Here is an 8,417-nt window from a genome sequence, read left to right as displayed (position 1 = left end):
AGATCCAATAGATAGTGTGATATAGCTCCGACAAGCTTCCAACCCAAACGAATTTTCAAACCACTATAAAACACGAAAAATAACACAGAGTAAGCATTTAAGCTTAGTAAGTTGTTTAACATAGAATTTAACTTATCATTTAACCATAATTTAGGTAAGTAAACCAAAGCATAGCACAACTTAATTTGGCCAAAAGCCTAACACATATTCATCAACCAAGTTAGCCATGTAATTCATATAAAAATTGAGAATCATGTATAAGTTCAACAACTATTTAAATTCCATATACATGAAACATCTATACCATGTATCCACATGTCATATATAAACCATTTCCATGTAATTCACGTAAATACTTGTACTAGTTAATATCGAACTCATATAAACTCCTAACAGAATTGTACCTATTGAACCATTTAAAATATCGTCAGATATGCGGGTAGTACACATGAGGTGTACTAAACTGTAATCCGTCAATTCCTATACATACATGCTCATACGAGCTGTAAACGGTAAGCTCCTCCGAGCTGAAATAATGGTAAGCTCCTTTGAGCTAAATAACGATAAGCTCCTCCGAGTTGAATAACAGTAAGCTCATAAGAGCTAAAATCGGTAACCCTAATGACATGTTATTTGTATCCTATGAATTCCTATGGTTCAAACGGGACTTGGTAGTCATCGTATGTCTTCGGATATACGATCAATAATTAAACATAGAAATTATACAATCCATATATATACATTTCAATTAAATCATATAAATACGCAATTTAATTACACGAACTTACCTCGACGAGTTTACGTAGATACGAAGGTGACTAATCCGATATTTTTCCTTTGCCTCGATCTAACTCCATACGAGGTCTAATCGGATCTATACGAATAAATTTAACTAAATTCAATATTCAATTTAGTCCAACACACATTTTTGGCAAAATTACCATTTTATCCCTATATTTTTAATTCTTTTCAATTTAGTCCCTAGGTTCGGAAAATGAAATTCATTCAATTTTGTCTCTAACCAAGCCTAGATAAATTATAAAAATCCTTATAGCAGCCCATATATTTCAAAATTTTCACACTTTTACTACACAATTTATCACATTTTTCAATTTAATCCTTAATTGATAATTTCATCAAAAATTCCTTTACAAATGTTGTTTATCTAACAACCATTTTTTTCTACCATTAAACTTCAAAACCCTAACATATTTATCAATGGAAAAACTCAAATACTTTAACAGTTTCACAAATTAGTCCCCGAGCTAGCTAGATTAAGCTACAACGATCCCGGAAACATAGAAATTATTAAAAATAGGACAAAAATCACTTACTAATTGAACTTCAAAGTTTTCGAACCCTAAAGAGCAAAAATGGCTTCTTTTTCCTTGGCTATTCGATTGAAGAAACAAAGAAAGATGAAAGCCTTATACTTTATTTTATTTGTTTTATCATTTATTACTTATTTATAAAATTAACATTAACTAACCTTAAAATTTACACTAATGCCAAGCCATGTACATCCACTATCATATTTAATGGTTTAATTACCAAATAAAGACCTCTACTTTAAATTTCTGTAGTTATTAGACACCTTTAGCTATTAGAACATAACTTTTTCACTTTACGCAATTTAGTCCTTTTTATTAAATTGAGCATGAAATCATTAAAATTTCTTAACGAAATTTTTATACGGTAATACTATCATGCTTTAGATCATAAAATAATATTAAAATAATTTTTTTACCTCAAATTTATGGTCCTAAAACTACTGTTTCGATTTCATTGAAAACGGATTGTTACAAGACTAATACTATTAGAAGCTTACGCAATAAAAATGGGAAGAAGTAAATGATATGGAAAAGATGGAGGATGATAGCAAAGAACTTCTTTCAAGAGCTGTTCACATCAAGAGGAGTAAGCAACATCAAATCGGTCTTACAAGGAATTGAGAAATGTATTACTGAAGATGCAAATATACAGCTTACAACAAAGCACACCGTTGAATAAATCTGGATAGCTTTGAAAGGAATAGGCCCTACAAAGGCTCCCAGAGACGACGGCTTTCCAATGGTTTTCTTCCAAAAATGTTGGCACGTAATCAGTACAGAAGTAACCTCCTTCTGTTTGGAAATTTTAAATGAAGGCAGAGATTTGGAACTTCTAAATGTCACGAACATTGTATTGATATCCAAAATCTCTCAACTCACACATCTGAAAAATTTTAGACTTATTAGTTTATGCAATATTCTCTACAAAGTAATAGATAAGGTGGTAGCTAATAGATTTCAACATGTTTTAGAAGCATGTAATGATAATGCACAAAGTGTCTTCGTTCCAAGACATTTAATTATTGATAACATGATTGTGGCCTATGAAATCATGCATACACTAAAGAATAAAAGAGTTGAGAAAAAAGGGCACATGGCACTCAAACTTGATATGAGTAAAGCTTATGGCAGGGTAGAATAAGATTTTTTTAAGGATTATGATGTAGCGAATGGGTTTTGTGCAACCTTGGGTGGATTTTATAATGAAATTTATTACGATGGACTCTTACTCGATCATTCTAAATGGAGGCAAAGGAGAACTTTTTGGGCCAACGAGAGGACTTCGTCAAGGGGGCCCTCTTAGTCCCTTTCTTTTTCTGATTTGCAGTGAGGGCTTTTCATCCCTCATACATTTGACATTGAGAAAGGGAGAGCTTAAAGGGATAAAGGCCAGTAGGCGTGGCCCACAGATTTCTCACCTTCTCTTTGCAGATGATTGCATCATATTCAGTGAGGCATTGGCCTTAGGAGCTCAACAAGTTAAAGGAATTTTAAAAACATATAAATTATGTTCTGGCCAGTATGTGAACTTTGAAAAGCCCACCATATTGTTTAGTACTAATACCTTAGAAGCTGATAGATAGTTGGTAACGGGATTGCTACGGGATTGCTAGGAGTGAGAAAATCAAATGATATTGAGAAATATCTTGGTCTTCCCAATTTAGTAGGAAAGAAAAAGAAGACCTCCTTCAAAGTTTAAAAGATCGAATTAAAAAGCAAATTGATAGATGGAGTTTGAGATTCTTGTTACAAGAGGGTAAGGAAGTCTTCATCAAATCAGTTTTGCAAGCGATTCTTACCTATTCCATGATGTGTTTTTTATTGCCAAAAATTTTATGTGGAGAAATGAAAGCGATAACAGCTAAGTATTGGTGGCAGAAAGGACATGGGCGCAAATGAATACATTGGTGTAGTTGGAGGAAAATGTGTGAACTAAAACAAGAAGGTGGTTTGAGTTTTAAGAATCAGGCCAAATTTAATGTGGCCTTACTTGCCAAGCAAGGATGGCGTTTAATTAACAAACAAGACTTGTTACTGGCACAGATTCTAAAAGTAAAATACTATCCTTCTACTAATTTCCTACATGCTGAGCTAGGACACACACCATCATACATATGGGAAAGTATTTGGGCAGCAAAAGGTCTCCTCAATGAAGGTCTGGGTTAGAGAGTTGGTACAGGGGAAAACATTTTAATTAACGAGGATGCGTGGCTGCCCGGGGCAGACAATTATAGAGTACATAATCAAATAAATAACACAGACTTATCTACTGTTGCATGTTTAATTGACAATACCAATAGAGTATGGAAGGAACAGCTTATTCGTAATACCTTCGAGACGAATAATGTAGATAGAATCTTGCAGATCTCATTAGCAAGAGACGAGCATGCTGATATAATCATATGGCGCGGTGAGCCCTCAGGTACATTCTCGGTTCATAATGCCTATAAACTATTACAGGCTCAGAATACTACAACTAGATTTAATGCTCCATAGAACACAATAAAATAATTCTACAAACAACTATGGGAACTACAAATGCCTAACAAAACAAAAATTATGCTCGGAGAGTGTCTTGGAATTTCCTCCCAATGATAGTCAACTTATATGTTAGGAGATTAACCCATAGCAACAAGCTCCCTAGATACAAGATGGGTATTAAGACCCTTTGGCATGTCTGTGGGGAATGTCCTATAGCAGTAGAAATATGGAAAAACTTAAACTTTGATTGGATAGTCCAAGAGGAATCAATAGACTGTTTAAAATAGCTTACATGGATTTTTAGTAGGTGTACTGAGCTCCAACTACGCTTGTTTGTCTGTGGAATGTGGGTGTTTTGGCTTGACAGGAATAGAAATCTGCATGAAGGAAAATCTTACTCAAGAACAGAAGCAACAAATTTCACCAAACATTACATTTATGAACTGGATGGTTTCGCTGAAAGAAATGGAAATCACTTGATGACCCAACCATTAAAATCAATTTTGATGCCTCATTCGACTATATAGGCTTTAAACCAGCATCTGCGATTGTTGCATAAAATGCCAACAAAGAAGTCATGATTTCTAAATCTCGCATTCATACGGCGGTTGGCACGACATTTGACGCAGAAGCCATCGCATGTTTTGAAGTCGTGCTCACAGGGATCGAAATGGGTTTCACAAATGTAATAGTGGAAGGAGACTCCAAATCCATCATCAACAAATGCATGATATGACCAATCGATAAATCACAAATCAGCGCGCATATCAAGAACATTCAAAAAGAAAAAGAAAGATTTCAATCACTAGTTTTTAACTTTGTTCCTAGTTTGGCTAATCAGTTAGCCCCTAACATAGCCACAACAAGCCTAAAGCAGAAAGAAATGGTTTACCTGATGGGAGAGGTCCCCAGCTATGCTCAATGATAATTGGAAATGGAACGGCCAAGCGAACCAGATTTTCTATTCCAACAAAATCCAAAAGACACTATTGAAAATGGAAAAGTTGGAGACAGATCATTAATGGCAGACTGGGATTATCAAGACTTTTATCTTATTTTATTATTTTATTATTTCACTTGCTTTAGTTCTAGAGTGTTCTGTTTTGGTTTTGACGTTTGGACTCCAATTAGTTTCTTTTAGGATGATTACCTTTGTCTATGATGGGTTTATACACTTGTTTGGGTTTATTTTGTTTTAATAAAAAGTTCCCAGTTTCATTTTTTTTTTTTTAAAAATCTCAAAAGTTTTTTTTTAATTTTTTCCATTTTCTTTAACTAAAATTTTATCAATCAAAAGGTTATAGAAATATTATATTTAGAAGAAAACTAATGAAAAAAGAAAAGGAAGTTGGTTTGAAAAATGACTTATTAGTGAAGATAAGTTTTTTTTCTTTTTGGCTCTTACAAATTTATAAATGTGAAATGCCTTTTGTTTTAAAAAACTGAAAGGTTTGATTTGAGGATCAAATTGATAGAATTTTTAAATATGAAAGGTTAAATTTATTGAATTATTTAGAATTCAGATCAAATTGATATAATATGTAAGCAAGGGTGTTCATAGTTTGGTTAAAACTAAATTAACCGACCGAACCAGTCTAATTCTGTTAATCGATCGGTGGCCGAATTTAGTTCGGTTAGAGGTCGATTAATGATTTTGTGAAATTTTGATTATCGGTTAATTTAGTTTGAAATCGAGCAATTAACTTAATTAACCAATTAATAGAAATAAATAATATATATTATAAATAATTGTTAACTTTTTGTTTGGTTGTTAACTTTCAACATTTATGTAGTGTTTCTAATGTCTTATTTGTTTTTTTCCCTCCATTTAAAGTTTTTTGAACTATTAGAAAAAAAGAAAATGAACATAAGCATTGTAATTTTTATATGTTTTATACTTATTTTAATTAAAATTAATCGAAATATTTTGGTTTAATTAATGTATTTGAAGAAAATTTCAGTTCGATTAACGGTTAAATATTTTTACATTTTGGGTAATTTGTTTGGATATTAATAGAACTAACCGTTTGAACACCCCTATATGTAAGTATCGAGGACTAAATGAGTTATTATATTAGTTAGAAAAAGGTTTTTTGTTATTAATTTAACAACAGTGGACTAAAATATGAATAAATTCAAACATTAATGCCTAAATTAAAATTTTTTTAAATTAAATAACAAAAATAGGATTGCCTTAAAATTGAAAAACATAAGATTTTGTGCTAGATTTTTGGAAATTTGAATTATATATAAAAATAAAAATAAAAGTAAATAAATGTGAGGATGGATTATTTTAAATCCTACTAGTCAAATAAAAAATCTTAGTTGAAGGAGTTTATGTTTTTTTTTTTTATATTTGAATGTTTATGGAAAAATCTGAAGTAAAAGGTTTGCGTTAAATTGTTGGATAGTTAAAAAGTTGGTATTAATAAATTATAGTAGAAGATGAGGCAACGTACCCTTATATTCAAATTCCACATTCAACATATTATATAAAATTACTAAATGCACCCTGTATGTCGTCATTGTTAGGCTAAAACGTGTAATTCATAGGAACATATTAGTTTTTGACCAAACTCAAGCTTTTTCACTTTCTCTCATATTTTAAATGTGGAGTAAAAATAAAAATGCTATTTTAATATTCTATATTTTCTTAATATTTAATATTTTAATATTTTAATATCTTCGTAAGAAATTTGTCATCAACTCAATTCTATTTACCAAGTTTAAAAGTTTTATTAACATTGTACCAAATATTTCTCCTATTATTTAATATACATGAGTGAAAATATAAAATATTTAAAAATTAAAAAAAATCCAACCCTATCTTCAGAATAATAATCCTTTATGTTTTTTTTTTATTAATCCGTTTCCAAATAATTTTTATTATCAAAACTTAAATGCATCCAACCCCAAACCTAATAAAATGTAATAATAAATGTATGTTTCATTCCTTTTATTCTCTATTAATTTCTTACCCAATTTTGCTTCTTCTTTTTTCCCTTATAGCAGCCACCTCTATTTTTGTTCCTTTGCATGTGGGCTAAAAATTTGGTAATCCTTTATTTCTTTTAATTCATAAAACAACAAAAATACCCCACCACATGTTTGTTCAATGTATTTAGTTCTTAAGGTTGCTGTGATCTAATAATAACCTAATTACTGTTTGGATGTATCATTTATTAATTAATATAATTTTTTAATCCTCCCTCTTTATTTTTTTTATATTAGGATTATTTTAAAAATATAATTTTTAGGTATCATCAAATTTTAAAAATAATAAGGTATGATTATAACACTCATCTACATCTATTATCTTCTTCAACTTAATTTAACTTTAATTAAATTATTTTTTAAAATTATAAACAAACATCTTTTTTATTTTATAATTTTTAATTATTTTTTAGAAGTTAACCTTTTTTTTTGTGAAATCAATTTTTTTTTAAAAAAATTAGTTTCTAGATAGTGAATTTTTTTTCCATTTTAAATTATTTTTATTTCATATTATAGAATTTTGAAAAGTAAAAAATAAATTGCATTGAATCTTCGATAACAAGAAATGTGTAAATTTTAAAGTTTCTATGTTACTTGGTCTTTTTTCTTATTTTAATTACTTATGTTTAAAAAAATTAAAGTTGAAGAGTAGATTAAATATAGATGAATATATAATAATAATTTTATGTGTTTAAATATAATAAAATTTTATTGATGACTATTTTTAAATTATCCTTATATAAATTATTTTCATACTTTTAATTTCAAAAGTTGTATTAGAAACGCATCACGTGTTGTGAATTAAGTTAGAAAAATAAAATCAAAATATACTAGTATTTGACCAAAGTCAAATATTATTTTGGTAAGGATGATCCCTATCTTAATCAGTCCACATGTCATGCTGATTCATTTAATTTAATTGATGTCATAAATAGGAAAAGTAAAATCAAATTCCAAAATGGTGTGGAATGTTTTGGGTAAAAATTGACATGTTTTAAATGTGGAGTACATGCACTCCATATGATATGAGCAATGGAAAATTGCCAATACCTCTTGGAAGAATGATAAGGAATAAGAAATTTTATTAAATAAACACCAAAACTATTTTTTATTAAGGGGAATTTATCAATTTATTCTTTTAATGAAATTATATAATTCAAGGAAAAATAAGTCATCGTAAGTGGTAAAGGATAAACTCCACCAGCATAAAAGAAGTTTCAACCTCAACATCAATTAAACATTATGACACGTTGACAATTGGCTCTTTTACAACTTAAGCTTGAAATATTTGGAGTGGTTACAAGCACTTAATGCGATAGGGAAATCAGCCTCGGATAGTCCAAAGCGGCAGGCAAAAATCAACAAAAGAATTGAGAATCCATCATACTAGAGAGGACAGCAACAAAATCATCCCTAAAATTACTTGCAAAAACAAGTACTAAAAAACATGATACAAGAGCAAACAAAAACTTCTAAAAGTAAAGACTTTTTAAAATAATGGAAAACAAATAAAAAACCACATAAAACTTAAAGAGAACATGTGCTCAAAGTGATTCATGAAATTATTTATTATTTTGAAATACTCTCAAAACAAAAATAAATTAAGAAGTT

The 8,417-nt window shown here is 29.7% G+C and overlaps 1 long non-coding RNA gene across 3 annotated transcripts; it reads right to left on the bottom strand.

The window, feature by feature from the left end:
* Positions 1-1,850: 1,850 nt before the first annotated feature.
* LOC107957215 (uncharacterized) lies at positions 1,851-4,895 on the bottom strand. 3 transcript variants are annotated; one of them, XR_005930347.1, is made up of 4 exons: positions 4,705-4,889; positions 4,105-4,189; positions 3,662-4,022; positions 1,851-2,214 (listed from the first exon to the last, which is right to left on the bottom strand). It is a non-coding gene; the product is annotated as an uncharacterized lncRNA (long non-coding RNA). The 3 variants fall into 3 exon arrangements; XR_005930346.1 differs by lacking the exon at positions 1,851-2,214 and adding an exon at positions 4,302-4,514 and having other exon boundaries at positions 3,580-4,022; positions 4,705-4,895; XR_001700388.2 differs by lacking the exon at positions 1,851-2,214 and having other exon boundaries at positions 3,679-4,022; positions 4,302-4,886.
* Between the last annotated feature and the right edge of the window lie 3,522 nt (positions 4,896-8,417).

The sequence above is a fragment of the Gossypium hirsutum genome, chromosome A07 (assembly GCF_007990345.1).
Source record: "Gossypium hirsutum isolate 1008001.06 chromosome A07, Gossypium_hirsutum_v2.1, whole genome shotgun sequence".
NCBI lineage: Eukaryota > Viridiplantae > Streptophyta > Magnoliopsida > Malvales > Malvaceae > Gossypium > Gossypium hirsutum.
This window is presented reverse-complemented; position numbering and strand designations above follow the sequence as displayed.